Source organism: Cavia porcellus, unplaced genomic scaffold, assembly GCF_034190915.1.
Source record: "Cavia porcellus strain 051 isolate PalLab524CR breed Dunkin Hartley unplaced genomic scaffold, mCavPor4.1 scaffold_29, whole genome shotgun sequence".
In the NCBI taxonomy this organism is placed as follows: domain Eukaryota; kingdom Metazoa; phylum Chordata; class Mammalia; order Rodentia; family Caviidae; genus Cavia; species Cavia porcellus.
In genome coordinates, this window is record NW_026947512.1 from 7,163,292 (window position 1) to 7,183,483 (window position 20,192).

General features: G+C 42.3%; 1 long non-coding RNA gene across 2 annotated transcripts in view; it reads left to right on the forward strand.

Moving 5' to 3' along the window:
- The window catches only part of LOC134473906 (uncharacterized), a 44,674-nt gene extending 25,181 nt beyond the window's left edge, over positions 1 to 19,493 (forward strand). The window contains exon 3 of one of the 2 annotated variants that reach the window (XR_010044387.1): positions 19,291 to 19,493. This is a non-coding gene — a long non-coding RNA (uncharacterized LOC134473906). Of the gene's footprint in view, positions 1 to 6,078; positions 10,549 to 19,290 lie in introns of those variants that run through there. The other variant, XR_010044388.1, reaches the window with a different exon arrangement.
- Positions 19,494 to 20,192: the final 699 nt, after the last annotated feature.

The following is a 20,192-nucleotide window of genomic DNA, read 5'->3' on the forward strand; positions in this document are numbered from 1 at the left end:
ATTGAGTTCCTACAGATGACTCCCACCTCTTTCCCTCACATCAGTAACACACCTCTCTCTTTGGCCTTTGACACACAGTTCAACAAATACAGACAACCAAAAGAAGGCAGGATATGCGATAGTTAACCAATCAAAAGTTATAGAGGCAAATCCACTGCCACCTGGCACCTCGTCACAGAGGGCAGAACTTATTGCCCTTACAAGGGCTCTTACACTAGCAAAAGACAAAATCATAAATATATACACCGACTCAAAGTATACATTTAGCATTTTACACTCTCATGCCTCTATCTGGCAAGAATGGGGTTTTATTACCACTCAGCGAATCCCCATCATTAATGCTCCCCTTATCCTTAAACTTCTAGAGGCAGCCCAATTCCCAAAGCAGGCAGCAGTGATTCATTGTAGAGGACACCAAAACTCTACAGATCCTATTGCTCAAGGCAATGCCTTTGCAGATTCACAAGCCAACTTAGCTGCACAAGCGCCCTGCCCTTCTCATCCTCTCCTGTTAGTCCCAAACAGTCTACCGCAGCTTAATTATTCACCAGAGCAGTTACAGCTACTTCATAAACCAGGTTACACAAAAAACACTCAGGGATGGATTTTTCAGGGATCTAAACTTGTTCTCCCACATCAACAGGCCTTAGACATCATCACTGACTTACACAACTGTTTTCATATAGGATTACAGGCCCTGTACAAACTCTTAGTCCCAATGGTCACACACCCTTCTCTAAAAGCTATCATTCTTAAGATTACTCACACCTGTTATCTCTGTGCTAGGACCTCTCCTCAGGGATGTATGGCACCCCCTTCCTTTCCTACCCATTAATTTCGAGGACTCACCCCTGGTCAGGACTGGCAGATAGATTTTACACACATGCCCCACCACAGAACTCTCAAATATCTTCTCACCTTTGTTTGTATCTTTTCAGGATGGATAGAAGCCTTTCCCACAACCAGAGAAATTGCTGATGTAGTTACCAAAGTCATATTACAACAAATCATTCCAAGGTTTGGTCTACCTCAGAGTATTCAGTCGGATAATGGTCCTGCCTTTATTTCTCAGATCACTCAACAGGTATCCTCAAGCTTACACATCAGCTGGCACCTACACATCCCATACCATCCACAATCCTCAGGGAAAGTAGAAAAGGCAAATGGCCTCATAAAGACACACCTTACAAAGCTCACTTTAGAACTACACCAACCTTGGCCTCAACTTTTGCCCTTAGCCTTAGCCAAGCTCAGGGCACTTCCCCAGGATCCTACTTTCTTAAGTCCTTTTGAACTTATGTACAGCAGGCCATTCTTACTCCAGAATCTTCCTACTCCCCAAAATCTCCCTCCCCTTGCTGACTATGTCAGTCCTCTCTTTCCTCTGATACTTGTTGTGACAACATGCTGATCTCTGCCTCCCACAACCCTCTGGAGAGGCCAAACCAGATCCTCCCATATCCCCAGGAGATGCGATGACTGTCACAGTTCTTTCTACCTTCAGCTGTCTGGTTAAATGTGACATCCCTGAAAGCCTAATCCCTTACCTTCCCTATACTGGTACAGCCATGGCCTTCCCTGCTCCCTCTATTTTTTCCAGTTCAACTCCTGAACCAGAGACAAGACTTACCCTTTTAACTTTTATGCTTTCAGATGGGGGAGTAATCACCTCTCATAACTTCACTTCTCCTAACTCCACATTTAATTTTCAGAATTCTGCCTTACCGTGGAAATGTTCCTACCTCAACGTCGTCCTGATATAATGACATGTCTAAATCAAAAAGCACCTTTCCTTCTACCTCACCTGGGTCCTTACATATGACAGTGCCATGCCTCCTCATAACATCTTGTCCCTTTGTTTTTCCATTCTAACATACGTGCATTCACTAGTGAAGTTGTCCTGGCTAAAACACCTGGCACCAGCGTCTACCCTGGCATCAACCGTCATCCTGTCGACTCCCCTAGACTCCAGTACAGTGCCCCCTGCCAGCAGGAAGTAGTTAAAGAGAGAAATCTTCACCCCTTTTCATAATAATAATAAGACGGGATATGAAAGGGTTTTGGCCCAGACAGGACACTGTCACCAGTGAAGCCTTAGAGACGGAACCAAGGAGCTCCTATCTCCCCCACCCCTAGGAATTTACCTGTGACTCCATCTTCCCCGCCCTTGGGAACTTACCTATGGCACCAAACCAAGACCAATGGGCTACCTGTGCATCCCTGATGCCCCTTTAGGTTCCACCCCAAACCGAGGCTACTTACATACCCCTGATGCCACGTGTCCGCCAGTGAGAAAGCCGAACTCCAACGGTCGGGGGTGTTTTGGTTTTCTCTCTAGGTGTTCTCAGAATAAAGGCCTCTTTTGTTTTATACTTCTCATCTTTTGGATATAATCTTATCACTTGGGATCAGCAACTCCTGGATCATCAGGCTCTCCAGCATGCAGATGGTCACTCTTATCCTTCTGCCTGTCACCCCACAGTCACTATGGATTCTCCAGTCTTTGGTGCTACAAACCTGCCTACTAAATCCTCTTGCATAATTACACACATATTTTCTATTGATTTTGTTTCTCTAGAGAGCCTTAAGTAACACAGATTGTGGTACCAGGAGTCGTTATAGAGAAATAGAATTTTAAGGATAATTTCTCTAATTGGTTTAGTGTTTCCTGTAATTGGTGCTCCATATGGTCCCACCTTATGATAATATGGAATAATGACAGTCCATGATGTGAACTATATAAAATAACACCCAACATAAATCTGTTTGATTTTCCTGATTTGCCACTTGTGAGATGCAAGGAATTTAGTAACTCTATATACAATAATTTTGAATATTTTTGGAAAGAAATATATTAGTGCTGACTGATTGCTCTTAGCATCCCTGGACAATCTTCTAAAGGAAAAAAGGAAGTGAGCTCCAGATACTTAACAACTAAAGGCTTCTCAGTATGTCCTAAAAGAGAATCTTCTCTCCTTTAGTCCTAGTATCAAAGTTGCCAAAAAAACAAAACACAAGCTCTTGTAATGTGATTGGCTAGATTACACAGGAGTTTAGCACTTGGCCTCAAAGAGTACCTGCAGTTAAATGAGGGCACTGGTTAGAAAAGAATGCAATCTTATAAATTAGAGTGGAGACATTTATAAGGAAGTGACAAAGCTGGCAGGATTAAACTCCTAGATTCTGATGAGATTATTTTCCCGAGGGAGAGATTTCTTCATCCTTAGAGGCAGACATACCCACTTCCACCCTCTGTAGTCCTGGCCTTTTTGCCTCTGCCCAAGGAATACTATCTTGCTTTGCATATGGAAATGGTAATGATTTCCCTCATGCTGTTTACCAGATAAGAAGTTGCTGCTCCTCCGGACCCACCTCCCATCCACTTTTGCTTCTAGGCTTATAACCATACTTAATTTTCAGAAGGCTCCTAGAGGTGAGGTGCACAGCATGACCCAAGAGGTACGCTAAGCAGCTTCTCCCAAACAGCTTCTTGAATTGTCTAATTCCTATTAGCAGACGTCTAAGGTACAGGTCTAAGAATGATTTTAAGAGTGTAGTCCATGGACGGGGAATATAGCTCAATGGCACAGTGCCTGTCTGACAAGCATGAGTTCAATTCCCTGTACAAAATAAAAAAGTGCAGGATAATAATAAAGGGACATAAATCTAAGTAAGACTGAATTGGGCTAAGGATATAGCTCAGTGGCACAGCGCCCACCTGGCAAGCACAAGGTCCTGAGTTTGATTCCTGGTTCAAGAAATAAATGAATATATAAATGAGACTGAATTTCTTGGTAGAGGCCCCTGATGCAGAGACTCTAGACCTAATGCTGTAGCTCCTGTGGAGTCAAAAAAAAATGTCACTAAGTTTATTTGGTTGATGTGCTGAAATATGGATGAAAAGATGGTCTACTGTGAGTAAGCTGGAGATCCCTGACAATCCTTGGTTTACAGTTGATAAGGGAACTCAAAGGCTCAGGGAAATGGAAAGACTAAAGTGGATTTTCCAGGTAAAAACCATCCTTCACACCGAGAGGCTCCTTCACTATGTGCCCTTCACTAATACCTTAAGAAATAGATTGGGGGGGGGGACTTCACGAGAGGAGCACCAGCATCCTTGAAAAACTCCTCCGTTGCTCTTTTCTATATGCCAGACCTTGTACTAGAGATTGTGGTCACTGCATTGGGGCACTTAAATGCAATAGATATAACTGATCCTGGAGTGGCAGGAGCCAAGTAGGGGTGCGTGGGCACCAAAAGCAAGATCAGTGTACTTTACCATAATGGAGGGCAGAAATGAGCAAAGATAGGGATGGTCTGATGTGTACAGATCTATGGTGTTGGCTAATTGTGGTGTTCTCAGAAGTGAAATAGATAGGAAATCTATCAAATTTTTACTGACCTCTATAAACACAAGGACTTTAGGGCAAACAAACAAAAACTACAATCCTAGAAACAGAGAATACAGCTGCTTAACTATTTCCCAGACTCAAACCAGTTTACAGACCCAAAACTCCTTGTACAAAGGGGATGCCAGCTCCTCTTGAGGAAGGACCGTAATATACTACCAAAAGTTATACTATTAGTTTTTCTCCTATCCTTTTCCAAAGGGACATAAGACTGTTTACCAGGGTAATTGTACATATAGGAAAGGGAAAGGAGCAGGCCTTCAGGGCCTATTGGATGCTGGATCTTAACTAAGGCTGATTCTAGACCCTAAACACCATTGTGGCCAGTAAGAATAGGGGACTACGGAGAAGAGGTGGTCAGTGGAGTGATGCAGTTTTATTCGAACTTGTAGTGGGTCAGGCAGCCACCCAAATCCATTCTGTGCTCATTTCCCCAGTTGCAGGATGCATAACTGAGACAGATGTACGTCATTATCTAGTTACCTTCCAGTTACTTTCTCATTGCTGGACAAATACCTGATACCCATAATTAAAGGAAGAGGTCTATTTTGGCTCACAGTTTGTAAAGGTTTTAGTTTATAATGGGCTGGTTCCCAGGGAAGGGTGTCATGTCAGAGGGCCATGGCAGAGGAGAAAGTGCTCTTGAAATGGTGGTAGGAGGTCAGGAGAAGAGGGAGGAAGATAAACCCTCCCAAACCACACCCCCAGGGGCCCACCTCCTCCCACAGGGTTTTATCTCCCAACATCGCATTAGCCTTAAACTCCTCAGTAGACTGGTAAGTATGATGCCTCCATGACGCTGCAAGAGTCAGCCATCTCCCAAAAGGGCTGCCTATGACCACAAGGCTTTAGAAGGACATCTAAGTATAAACCATAACAATTTGGCAGTATTTGGCAGAACACTCATATTGGTTTCTTAACTCATAGTGTGAGGAATATCATGGTGGGAAGGATAAATTGAAATCATTAGATTTACCTCTACCTGACAAAATAGTAAACAGAAAGCAGTATCATATTCCTGGAAGGGTTGCAGAGATTACTGCCACCATCAAGGACTTGAAAGATGGAGTGATAGTATCTGCCATATCCCCATTTAATTCTTCTATTTGGCCTGCGGGAGAGGAGGGAGAAGTTAAAAGAATTAAAATGTGTTGTATGCATGTACCAACTCCCCAAGATGAATGTAAACATTATAAACTGCAAACGTGCACTAATAAAAATAAATAATTTTTAAAAATAAAATAGCCAAATGTGGTGGTACACAACTTGGAAAGTTGAGGCAGGAGGATTGCTGCAAGTCCAAGGCCAGACTAGCCTGCACGGTGAGCTCAGGGCCAGTCTGAACTACATGATGAGACCTGGTCTCAAAAAGATAGAGAAAAGAAAGAAAGAACTGGTGGATTTTGGAGAACGATAGAAGATTATCAGAAACTTAATCAAGTGGTGACTTTAATCATGTCTGCAGTACCAGGTATGGTTTCTTTGTTTGAGAAAATTAACACATATCCTGGTACTCGATATGCAGCCATTGATTTGGCAAATGCCTCTTTATCCTTATTTATCTATCAGGCCCAGAAACAATTCGCTTCTACCTCAGGGTATATCAACTCTCCATCCCTGTGTCACAACTTATTTCACAGAGATCTTGATTGAACTTCTCTCCCACAAGGTATCACACTGGTCCATTACACCAATGACATTATACTGATTGAAGCAAGTGATCATGAAGTAGCAACCATTAGACTTCTTGGTAAAGCATTTGCATGTCAGAGATGAGAAATATATCCAACAAAATTCAAGGGCCTTCTACCTCCATGAAATTTACACTAGTCCGTGCTGTGTGTCATGAAGAGATGCTTCTTCTAAGGTGAAGAATACGTTGCTGCATCTAGTCCCTCCTACACCCAGGAGACACAATGCCTAGTGGGCCTATTTGGATTTTGAAGGCAACATGTGTCCTCCTCACCTGTGTGTGTTACTCTGGACTGTTTGTTGAGTAACTCACAAAGCTGTTAGCTTTGAATGGTGCCTGGAAGAAGAAAAGGCTCTGCAGTAGTCTGGGAGGTTCAATAAGCTGCCCTGTCACTTAAGAATGCAGTCCAGACACAATGGAACTTAACTCTGACAGATACAGATGCTTTTGGGTTCTGGCAGACTCTAAGATGAGTCACCATGGAAGTCCTCAAATTTGGAGCAAAACTTTACATCACCTACATAAAATACTCTCCCTTTGAGAAATGGCTTCTGGCCTGCTACAAGGTGTAAGTGTAAACTAAGTGTGTGACCATGGGACAATAGGTTATCATGGTCGTCGTGAACTGTATGCTTTCTGATCCACTGAATCATAAATTTGGACATGTATAGCAACAACCCATCACCAAATGGAAATGGTAGTAGGTGACTGGGCTCAGGTGAGTTCTGAAGGTAAAACTAAATTACATGAAGAAGTGGTCCAAAAACCCATGGTTCCTACTCCTGCTACACTGCCTTCTGTCACCCCAGCACGTACCTATGGTGCCCTCCATATACTAGTTCACTGTTTGACAGGAGACAGGAAGACTAAGGCCTAGTTTACAGATGCTTGTGGGCCTTGTGCAGGCACCATCCAAAAGTGGGCAGCTGCAATCCTACAAGCCCTTTCTGGGGCAACCCTAAAGGACAATAATAAAGGGAAATCTTCACAGCAGGCCACACTTTGAGTAGAATGTCTAGTTATATATTCTGCTTGGAAGAAAAAATTGTCAGACATGCAACTGTATACAAACTGATGGGCTACAGCCAATGGTCTGGTTGGATGTTCAAGGACATGGAAGGAACGTGATTGGAAAATTGGCAATACAGACACTGGGGAAGAGATAGGTAAATAATTTCTCCAAATGGAAAGGATGTGTATTCCATGTAAATCCTCACCAAAGATGACCTCCACAGAAGAGAACATTAATAAACAATTGGATAAGATGGCTCATTCTATGGCTATCAGTCAACCTCTTTCCCCAGCTACCCCTGTCATTGCCCAATGAACTCATGAACAAAGTTATCACGGTGGCAAGAATGCATATGCTCAGTAACATGGGCTTCTAATCACCAAGGGCGATCTAGTTACAGCTACTGCTGAGTACCCAATCTGCTAGGAGCTGAGACAAACTGATATGGCACCATTCCCAGGTAAATCAGCCTGTGACCTGGAGGCAGGCTATGTTGGACCACTTCCACCCTGGAAAAGGCAGCATCTTGTTCTTTCCTTTTTTTTTTTTTAAACTAGGGATCAAACTCATGACCTTGCACTTGTCAAACATGCATTTATGCCACTGAGCTAAACCCCGAGCAGCATTTTGTTCTTAAAGGGAGAGATACTTGTTGTAGGTATAAATTTGCCTCGACATATCTCTTCTGCCAAAACTACCAACCATGTACTTACGAATACCTCGTGGACAATCATGGTATTCCATGCACCACTGTTTCTGATGAAGGAATGCATTTCATAGCCAAAGAAGTGTGACAATAGGCTCATGCTCACAGAATTCACTTCATTTACCATATTTGCCACCATCCAGAAGCAGCAAGATTGACTTCAGTGGAAAGGCCTTTTGAAGATACCATTACAGTGCCAGCTAGATGGCACTTGCAGAACTAGGTCAAAGTTTTCCAGAAAACTGTGTATGCTCTGCATCAGTGTCCGATATATGGTAAGTTTCTCCCTTAGCCAGGATTCATGGGTTCAGGAACCAGGGGTGAAAATTGATATCCTACCACTCACCCTGGTGAAACAAACTTTTTGCTTCCTCTTCTAATGATCTTATGCTCCGCTGGCCTAGAGGTCTTAGTTCCAGAAAGGAGAAAACACATTGAACTAGAACCAGAACTTCCTCCTGGCCATTTGGGATTCTCATGCCTCTGAATTAACAAGCTGAAAGGGGAGTTAGGGTGTTGGATCAATCCATATTACCAGGGGAAATTTGGATAACTACTCCACCAGGGAGATAAGGGAGAAAATGTGTTGAGTGCAGGATATCCCTTAACGTGTCTCTCATACTATTACCATGTACTGTCACTAAAGTCAGTGGAGAACTACAACAACCTAACCTAGGAAAGATGACAAATGGCTCAGAACCTTTGAGATGAAGGTAGAGTCACCCCACCAGGAAAACATTGTTGTCTTAATATGCTGATACTTAAGTATTATTAAATCTGTCTTACAATATTTAAATTACAGAATGTCAAGAGGCTTCACTCAAAGAAAATTTTTGCCTTCTATTCTGGGAAGGAAATAATTGTTTCCATTTGTGACAGGGTAGGTATATCATGTTAAGGGTATTTACAAGCTTGTTATTGCATTTGGCAGTTAAGCATAGTTTAAGAAGACATGTCCAGTCGTCAAGTGACAAAGAGTGGATTGTGAGCAGTAATCACGACATGTCGATTTGAATGGATTATGAACCATCTAACAAATTATTGAGGTACAGTACTGTGGCTGTGAACAATTGACCTGTAGGCCAGCAAAGCGAGAGGTGGGAAACCCAACCTGGATATGGGTGGCGCCAGCCAACAGACTTGGATGGGGTACAGCGAAAGAAGAGGGAAGTGTGTTCATTTTGGAAGAGCCCCAGTCTTTACCATCATCTTTGGACATCAGTCCCCAGTTTCTCCAGTCTCCCAGTGCAGGCTCACACAGCAACTCTACAGTGAGCCTTCAAACTTGGACTGGAACTGCATCCTGATCCTTCTTGTTCTGTGGCTTCCATCATCTTGGGCTGAGCAGCTATGGACTCATCCAACCATGCAACCCACTGCAGGATATTCTGTCTGACCCTATAGACAGCCATTGTGAACTCCCCTGTCTCTGATCCTGTACGCCTACATAAGAAATTTCCTTGCATAATTATACATATGTCTTTATCGATTCTGTTTCTCTAGAGAACCCTAATTCAGTAACTTTACATAAAATAATAATGATATATATAAATAGAAGTATAAAATAAGGTCCAGGATAGTGAACACATGCCAGCTGCCGCAGCCAGCATATAACTATCACTGAACATCCTTTGGCTTTGAACTTTTTGGCAGTCAAGGAGATAAGAAAGACAGAATAGTATTCCTATGTCAGTAATTTATTTAGCCTGAACACGGTGATGCATGCCTGTAACTCCAGTGCTCTAGAAGGCTGAGGCAAGAAGATTACAAGTTCAAGTCCCACCTAGACAACTTGGTGAGAACTTGTCTCTGCTTTAATCTTTACATCCTTTAATCCTTATAAAAGTTATATGAATTAATCTGGTGTCAACCAGTCAATTATTTTCTATTCTGTGCCTCTGTCCTCACTTTACAAAGAAAGAAACTTTTTGTTCTTTGTTTCTGACTTTTCTCACTTTAATTTTAAATTTTTTAAAATTTATTTTATTTATTTTTTGACACAAGATTTCACTATGCAGTTCAAGCTGTCCTTGAACTCCCTTTGTAGCTTAGGCAAGCCTCAAACTCATAGTGAGTCTCCTGCCTCAGCCTCCTGAGGGACTGCAGGTGTGCAACATTACACCCAACTTAAATTGTTAATTGATACGCAAAAGCATAAAAATCATATATAAATGGGGTACTTTGTAATGTTTGATATGTCTCTATTTTTTTAGCCCTTCTTTGCCTATAAAATTAACCTCCTTTCTTTGCCTATCTGGACACTTATTTTGGAGGTAGTAAGAGGGCCTGTGTTCAGGCTGATCTTGAATTCACAATGATCCCCCTGCCTCACCCCCTTGAAGGCTGGGATTAGAGGCATGCACATCACACATGGCTAACCCGTCAGGGCACTTACTCTGCTTTATGGAATGAAGAATTACCCTGCTTCTAGAATAATAAATAAAGACAATTAAGATCTCTAAATAAAACTGGTGTTATTTTGTCGTTTAACAAGTCACATATTCCTTTGTTTATCCCCTCAGCCGACTCCAGTGCATGGATGCTATGTTTTAGGTCTAGATGTCTCCCTTCCCCAAAGCTCATGTGACCAGTGGTGGGGCTTTGGGAAGTGACTGGATCCGGGAGCTGTACAGCTGCTTGCTGGGGGAAGGAGTGGAGGGGTTTACCTGCCTTCCTGGCCTCCAGGACTCTCTCTCTGACTTGGCTGTCACGCTATAAGCAGCTTCTCCTCTGCCATGCCCCTCGCCGTACTGCCCTGCTTCGGAACTAGCTGACTATGGACTGAGGCCCCTATAAACTAAGCCAAAATAAATCTCTTCCTTCAAGTTGTGGGTGTTGGGTATTGTGTGTCAGTGACAAAGAAAGTGATCAAGACAGTAACACTTCGCATCTAGACTCTTAAATCTTTAGTGAATCTCTCTTCCTCTCTCTTTTACAATCCATTTTATTTCAAAGAGAAAAAGAAAAAAAACTGAAACAAAATTTCAAAACACATCAATCAGGGGGCAACAGTGGTACATACATTGTGAATTGCCATCCCCAAATCGTTCACTAGAGCACAAGACATCTGTGTTCAATTGTCTGAACAATACCAGCACAAATCTTTCTCTTCAGTGAACTCAGAAAAATCAGTAGTGTAACTACCTTAACTATTTTTATATACATATACATACCATATACATATGTTGTTTCTTTCAACTTCTCACACTAATGACTCTCTCTCTCCTTCTCTCTCTTTCTTCCTCTAGATAGGGTTTCAGTATGCAATTCAGGCTGGCCTTGAACTCACTCTGTAGCCCAGGCTGGCTTTAAACTCATAGACATCCTCCTATCTCAGCCTCCTGAGTGCTGGAATTACAGGCATGTACTACTACACCCGGCTCATTGAATAATTCTTAGAGAAATTATGGAATGATTTGTTGAACAGATCATTGTGATTTGTACTTTCTAAATCCAGAGCTAGGGATTTAAGTGACTAGGACAAAATGTATTAATGCACATACTTGATCTCCCCCAATAAAGTCTTATACACAGTAAGCATTCAACAAATATTTAATTGAATGAGAAATGAAGGGGAGCATTGTGAAGAGTGTGTGACAACACATGACAAGCTATTATAAAATTACATGTAAGCAGAGATTGTATTTCTTGTCTGTGAGCTTGGGGTCTGTTCATGCTGTTTTCCCCAGAGTGTGACGCATGATTCCAATGGCAAAGGACTGTTAAGAGTATCCAGGGAATCCAGGGTAATCAGTGTGAAAGTTTCTTGCTCTTAATTGAAATGGAAGCTGACAATCAAATGGCAGGTAGACTTTAGAGAATGCTGAGCCAGTCCTTATTCTGGCTTCTGCCAGGCGCTGGGAGAGTGCTCCTTTCATCCACAGGCACGGCTACCTCATGGTCAGCAGCTGGCCTTGGATCTCAGAACCAGGGTGTGCACAGGTATTTTCAATTTCCTGGACCCACAGCTTTGGCTAATAGTTCTATTCTCCTTGGGATTCTGGTAGGTTACTAGTTGGCAGTGACGTAAAGCCTTTTTCAATGTTAGCTGTAAACAGAAGGATATATTGATTTTCTAGCCTGAATATCTAGCCAAACCTCTCATCTTCAGAATCTGAATCTCTGGGTCCTGTAGAAGGAAAAGAACAGCTCTGTATTTACACTGATGGATCCTCCTTCCCACTTTCCCTGGCTCCTGCCATGAGATTCCAAGAACGGACAGTCTGTATCCTTTCAGCAGCAAAGGGAAGAACGTCTAGTTTGGATGTGAGCAGGGACCCATACGACCTGTCTTCTGTTATTTGGGAAGCATTCCAGCCCCGACCTCTTCTTCCTCCTATCTGCTCTTTAGCCTATGAAGAGAAGGAAGATGGTCTGAGGATGCTCCTTCTCTGGTTTCCTTAAATAAATAAATAAATAAATTTATGGTACTGAATCTTAGTGCAGGGCAATTGCACTGAGCTATCTCCTTCATTATTTTGAGACAAGGTCTCACTAAATCACTAAATTGCCAGACTGAGCTAAAAGTGCCAGGAATTACAGGGCGATGCCACCGCGTCAGCATTTCCTGAAAATTTCTAAATATTCCTTAGCTTTCACGGTTCTTGTTTGTGCAGTTCTCTGTAATTCAGTCAGTTACCACATAACAAGCTTTCCGTCAAAGATGGACAACATATAAGACGGTGGCCTTGTGAGATTATCCAGTTAGCGATATTCAGTGGCTTAGCTGGAAGTGGGGTAAGGTGGGGGGCAGTCTGCTCCAGGCAGCACATTTTTTGGTAGGAACTCTAGCTGCCAAATATGCACTGCATGTTCAAATACGTTGGAGGACAGCAAATTGAAGGACTGCCCCAAATGGCACAAATTCCAGCTATGCCAAAGCCATCTGAGAATGTAGATACACTCTATGATGTTCACCCAGTGGGGAAATTGACTAATGATACATTTCTCAAAAATTACCATACAACGTATGACTGTACTCATCTTTTCCAGAGCAAACAAAATCATGGTCACAGCTGAACAGTTCCTTCTGGCCTAATGGCACTTAGGTGATCATTTTCAAACAAAATTATGGACCATGGTTAACATTTCCAGTAAGCTAAGGCCCTAGGTATGGTTCTTGGGTGGTTTTGTGGTTGTTATTTTGCTTGTTCGTTTGTTTTTGGTACTGAGAATTGAACCAGGCCCTTGTACTGCTAATCTCCTGACACATACCCCTAGGGTAGATTTTGATGGCTCGTATGAAGGAACTCGTTTTTCTCTTCCTGCATCATAATTAACATCCTTTTTTTGTGTGTGGGACAGTGACTCACTGTGTAGTTCAGACAGGCCTTGAACTCACTATGGAGTCCAGTCTGGTCTTGCACTTGTAGTGATCCTCCTGCCTCAGCCTCCCAAATGCTACAAGTATAGGATCTGAGCCATCAAGCCTGGCTGAATTAGCATTCTTAATTCCAAAATCCTGAAGCGGTTGTCTTCTCCACGCCTCATTAAAGGAACAGTGTCTGACGATGGGCACACATGCACGTGTGTGTGTGTGTGTGTGTGTGTGTGTGTGTCTGTGTGTGAGATACAGAAGGTCTTGTACATGTTATGATGACTTAAGTTTTCATAAAGAAATAAAGCCTTTAAATGTATAGGACATTTTTTAAAAACAAAATTTGAGGATTATACTTTCTCTTGAGTCCATTCTTAAATATTTTTATGAGAAAGCTTTGATGATTCTCTATATCCTCAAAAGTTTTGTTTTGTTTTTGAGTTTTAAGGTCTAAAATCATAATGCACACAAAAATATGGATGAATCTCAAAAACATTATCCTAAATAAAACAAGCCAGACTCACTCATAGAAATATACTTTATGATTCCATTTATATGATATCCTGAGAAAGGTAAAACTAAGGGGACAGGAAACAGATCATTCTGGGAGGCTGAGGCAGGGAAAACTGTGAGTTTGAACCCAGTATGAATGTTATGGTTTATGTCTAGATGTTCCCCTGAAGCCTCAGGAGTTTTTTCAGAGTTGGCTGAATCTAGAGTGTGTACTTGATTCATGGTCCAATGCTAGGATTAGGGTGCTGGAATTAAGAGTGAGTAATTGCTGGCTAAGGAATCCACTGACTGGATTGGCACTGCCCTAATCCCAGGAAAATGGATACAATGTAAGTTACAGAAAGAGGCCTGTCTCTCCTCTCTCCTTTGTGGCTTTTGCTGTCTTCTGCTACCAAGAACGGTTGCCTCTTTGCCGTGCACCACCCTACCTTGGAGCCAGCCAGTTATGGACTGAAACCTCCACAAACTGTGACCTAAATAAATCTTTCCTCCTTAAACTTTGGGTGTCAGCTATTTTGTCTTAGCAATGAAAGAAAAAAAAAAAAAACAGACTTGTGAATGTAAGCTTAATGTGAAGCCTTGGGTTCCATCACCACTACTAAAGAAAAGAAAATCAATGAATGTAGGGGCTGAGGTTAGGGAATGGGTTGATACAAAGAAATAGGAGAGTTTTGGGGTGGGGAAGATGTGAGACAGAAGGGAGGAGACTGATGTTCTGTCAGAGATACATTTTATTTTTTTTAGAGCTACCCCAATCACCTTCATGTGCCCCATAGCCACATGGGAGATATTTGGTTTGGCTTCAGCAAGCGTCAGAAGTAGCAATATCCCAGATGACTGTCCTCAGCTTATCTGAATGATTCTGTACCTCTGTAGCCAAGTTGAGAAGAATTATAATCAGACAGAAAGACTGAATTGCACATGCACAAACACATCTTTTCTTCTTATATAAGCAACCTCCGTAGTCCTTACACAGGTTCAGTCCATACACTGTCCCCCCTTGTCTGCAGTATAACTCCTAATAAGTCCTCTGTATGGATACCATATGTTTGCTGTTAATGATTCCTACCTCAAGTAGAAGATGCTAAGCTGGCAAACTAAACTAGTAATACCAAAAGCCACTGGTGCCCAAAGCCATTAGCAGCCAACTCCGCTAACAATGAAGGCAGTTGGTAGTGGAATACAATGGAATCTATACAAGAAAATTTAGGGAGCTGCCACCTCTGACACCCAGAAGAACCTGCGGTATGGTAATTGCTTGCTCTGGGTGTTAAGGAGAGCTGCTAACACTAAAAGAACTGACAGTTCCTGGCATTCACAACCTAACCACTAAAACAAATATATTTTGTCAATCTGTAGTTTCTATACAGATAATGTAAGAACCCGTGGGTAATTAGTAACATTTTCAAAGGGACTCATTTTTTTAAAGGGTACTGAAGAAGAGGGAAGACAATGGAGATGGTTATCAGGAGCTCAAGAACCAACTTGTGTTTAATTTTAACCTTACACGTGTCTAAGACTCTACACTAACTGGAGACAGATGGCATTGCTCTTGCGTTGATAGTAAAAAAAAAAAAAAAAAAATCCAAAACTGTACATAGTGTATAGTATTGTAAAGGGTTTTACTATACATAATTATATCTTAAGTTTTATATGGGAAAATATATATCCCCAGTACTTTTAAGATTTTGTAAGTATTTCCTTTGTGATAAGGGCACTTTCTTCTCAGGGAACTTCCATGGGAACACCGCTGTAGTGCTACATTGACACTAAAAGTGCTACATTGACATAATTTCAGCCTCTCTTGTAAAACTTTAGCAACGTGTCCTGGTTAAAATCTTATTTCTTTCTTTCCTGGCGGGTAGAAAGTTACCCCTAGATAATGTTCATAAATTTTAGAAATTTTTCTTTTCACCAGAGGCTAGACTTTCTCATGGACTATTGCGATGTAACATGGGCATGTTCTTGGTTGTTTGCCGAGGGTCAGGTTGATTAGCATTTTCTCATACACCAAGCCTGGCAACAGTCAGTGCTTTAAGAAGAATGCTGGTATTTTTTTTTTTAAAAATGTAGAATTCTGAGTTAGGAATTTTAGATATTACCTTTTAAATATGTCCCTGACTCAAAACTCCCTGGGGATGTGGATAACAAAGAAATTCATGCCTTCTCTGCTCCATATTCTGTCCATCACTTTTATGTGCCCAGTTTTTTGACTGTAGGCTTGGTGGTTGTTTTTGTTTTGTAGTGCTGTGAAAGGAACTCAGGCCTTCGCACATGCTAGGCAAGAGGACTACCACTGAGCTATCTCTGCAGCTTATCTGAATGTCTATCTGCTTGGTTTAGAGTGTAATCTCTTTTCAAACTCTGGCATGCCATAGACCACCAGGCTCTCCTCCACATGAGCAGAGATTTTAAAGGATCTCTACCTAACCGTATAGTCTAATCTGCCAGCATGATTATAGCCATTGTCTTATTTTTAAATTTTTAAAATTTTTCTTGCTATTGTCTTAAAAATTATTTCCCACATTAAAATAAAAATTATAGGCTGGTCCGAAGGTAGTGAGTTACCTCAATTGATTGTTCACAGTCAGTACAGATTGAACTCCTTGTTCTACTCTTTCCCCCCTTCTCACTACTGCACTTGACTAGTCTTAAAAATAAATAAATAAATAAATATAAAATAAAATAAAAATTACAGGGTCCATTGTGGAACAAGTTTCTGCATTGGGCCCTAAGAATCTAGACGACAAATTAGCATGACCCATGCCAAAGCTCCAGGTCATCAAACTGAGATTAAATTGTTATATGACCTCTCTAGACTTCAGGAGAGAGACATTAACAATCAGATTTCAACTCGAAACTTGTCATGAGCTCCCATGAGAGGCAGAGAGCATGTGACCCAAATGACATGAGAAACCCACCATGGAGACTCTTCATGACAGTCCACTCTGTGTCCTTTAGAAAGCATGTGCTTTTATTTTTGCTCTTTTTCTCTCTTGTTCAGCCCAAGTTTGCTCTGCAGAGCCAGTTTTTTTCCCTTACACCTTCACCTCTTAGTTTTCAAATAAACTTTTGGCACTGTTTTTAGCTTGTGTCATCCAATTCTTTGTATGAAAAAAAAAGACCTGGAATACATTTAATTGGCGAGCTATTTCTAAAAAACAACAACAAACCCACCAATGTCACTTTTGGCAAACCAGCCAGAAGACACTTTTTAGAACATTTTTGGCATAGCCAGTCTCAAGAGAGAAGTAAAGTAGCAGGAACCCAAGGTAAGGCCCATATGGGCGCCTTTTTTGTTTCTCTCTGAAGAAAATGCTGAAAGATTTGTTTTCTCCTTCTCTGTCTCATTCCTTAGGTAGGCCAGGAATTCAGGGGACTCTTTTCAAGGCAGTCAGGAAACTTGCATTCACTCTGTGGGTATGCCTCGCTGTCTGTGCCTTTGTTTGTTCTGTATTTCGCTACCATTTAAAAAAAAAAGACCTGGTCTCCACTTACTCCAGTTTACAAATTTCTTTTCTTCTGTTTGTGTCTTAGGCCAGCATGTAACAATGTTACTTGCCATGTGCTCAGCAGCCATCTTTTCTTGCCTAACTTTTATGTGGGCATGTACCACCAGCTGCTCATTCTCTCTCTCTCTCTCTCTCTCTCTCTCTCTCTCTCTCTCTCTCTCTCTCTCTTTGTTTCTGGGATTACAGGCATGAGCCACCATGCCCGGCTGTGTCTCCCCCTTTTAAATTATGATAAATTAAAGGCCTATGCCTGATGCCTACACAAAACATATTTAACATTTAAAAGTTAATCGCAGGGGCAGTGAGTATATAAAAATAGAACCATCCCTGAACTTAGTACTTTTTCCATCAGAGTAAATACAAGAGATGTTTTTCCCATGTGTTTTACTGTGGCTGAACAGGCAACAGATTTGACCTGAGTCTGAATCTTGGTACCCATTAAAAAAAAAAAAAACAGAGAGAGAGAAAGAAAGAGAGATACTAGCTAAGCCATCAAGAGGCTTCAAATATATCATAAGTTGGGCCATCAAGGGGATTCAACTAAGTGGTTAAAAAAGCTTTGCTTGAACCTCATGGGCATTAAAGGATTAAGCAGGCCAATAGGTGGCTCAGTCCCTTTATTCCTAAGAAGCTAATGGGTCCCCAATATAGATACAAAAGCCTTCATGGGGTTTTTTCCTGTGCTTTTGTGTTTTTGATATTAGTATTGTCCTAGGTTGGACAAAGATGTGTGAAAGCCTTACAGAAAGTGTTCACATCTAATAGACAAGCATCAGGTCTCCTCCTTCTGTGTGAGATCCTGCCTTAAGGAGCACAGGTCTCCCTCTTTCTTGCCTGTCCTACACAGGGACAGTTAGAGGAGGATGTAGAGAGGGATGATATAGGACACAGCCAGGGTGGCTGAGGGTTGTGTAGTTACCACAACCTTACTGTATACTACGTACATGAGGAAACTGGTCTCATAAAATTATTACATTTACTCCCTATGTGCCCCTTTGCCTCCTGACCTTTCCCCAGTCCAGAAACAAACACTAAGACTCAGATTGACTTAGAACTCATCAATCAGTGGAACAGTTATTTTTAGGAATCAGTTTACCCCTACATGAGTATGAACAGACCCCAGGTCCCAAATTGGGAAATTTACCAAATTCCTCCTGCCTTGTAGGGTGTCTCATTGTCTGGCTGCTGGGGGTTTAGCTCGATGGCACAAGTACCTGCCTGGCAAGCATGAGGTCAGAAGTTTGAACCCCAGTACCAGAAAAAAAATTGGTAATACCTTAAACCTACCCAGGTTATCTAAAGAAGAACAAGAAGGGGAAGACGGAGGAGGAGGAAGAAGTGGAGGAGAAAGAAGAGGAGGAGAAGGAGAAGAAAATAAGGACAACTAAGAAAAGGGTTCCTATATCAAATGCAAAAAACCTAGACACTGGGCAAGAGATGCACCAAGCCTTCACCTAGGCTCATGCTTCATAGGTGAGACAGTTATGGCACCTGACTCATGGCACCAAAGGGTTAACTGTCTCTGCTCACAGAGAAGGGCTGGGCCAGTCAAAATTTTCATTTACTAAAAAGGCCCAAAGGAATCTACAAGGCCCCTGTTCACAAACATCACCATCTTCTCTGTGGAACCCTGGATACCCTGGATATTACGGATGAATCAGTTCAATTACTTCATTCTGTTTTGATTTCCTTCTCTAAAAACTCCTCTGAATCTATAGCCATAATAGGGGATCAAGATGAAACCTAATTGGAGTTTCTTTATTTCTCTTCTGCCCAAAAGTTAACTGAAAGAGTTTTGGCCCAGACAGGACACTGTAGCCAGTAAAGCCTCAGGCAGAACCAAGGAGCTCCATCTCCCCCACCCCTAGAAATTTACCTGTGACTGTATCTTCCCCACCCCTAGGAATTTACCTATGGTGCCAAAAGGATACCAATGGGCTACCCGTGCATCCCTAATGCCCCTCAGGCACCACCCCCAACCTCAGCTACATGTATGCCCCCACTCCACGTGTTCCACGGAGAGATCGCCGACCCCAGGGGAGATGCTGTGCCCCAGGGGATCAGTGGTATCTCTCCCCACATTCTCAAAATAAAGGTCATTTATATTTCATACTTCTTATCTTTTCAGCCACTGCCAGTCCCCCACAGTTCTATCATATGGTTCCCTGACCGGGAACAACAGACGAGAGATTCCTGGGGCTTTCCCAGTTTGAGTCCCCTGCTGTTCAGGACCAGGACCGGACTGCATCCTGCATTAATTCCTCACTTCTACACTTGGGAGCTGTAAACTTGCCACTGCTGGTTCGCAAACAACACCAACTCAATTTACCACAGGTGAGCAAGCCCTGGAGATTGCTGCTGGGCCAGGCCCCAGGCGGGTTTCTCCCCCTTTCCGTGGGTTCACATGACACTCTCACGTCCTTAGATAGCCCAAGGCAGGGTTTTCCTGGGCCAGCCTGTGTCCACACTGAGAGACTCTCACGTCTTTCAGAGCTTTTTAGGTTCTCACGGGCAGAGTTGTTACTAAACCCACGTGAAATCCACTCATATATTGGTGACAGCCAATTATTATGAGTTTTGGAACCATATAATACTGATCAGTCTAGAGTAAAAAGTGACGACTTTAAACTTAGCAGACCACGGTCTATTGCCTCATCTGGCTATAACTCCTTGGGCCAGACCCCACACCAGATTTTATCTTGGGGACCACTTCCTGTCCCCTCCCCCCAAAAAAACCATACCTATCTGTGGCTTATCACACTGATGACAAGTTTACAAAACTATCTTTAAGCCTTTGTTTTGGGAATGTGTGTCCTTTCCCCTCCTCCAGGATCCCTCCCTCTCGCCACACTTAAAGAGATAATAGCGTCTTTCTCTGCAGCCTTTCAGAGCTTTCTCAGCATCTCCTTTCCTCCCTGCTTCCCTCCCCCCGCTGTGTGCGCTGATCCATTCCCCGCTGAGATGGAAAAAATGAGCCCAAACAGTGTTGAGAGATATGCACGGGCTGCTTTAATCTCTCAAGGGCGCTCC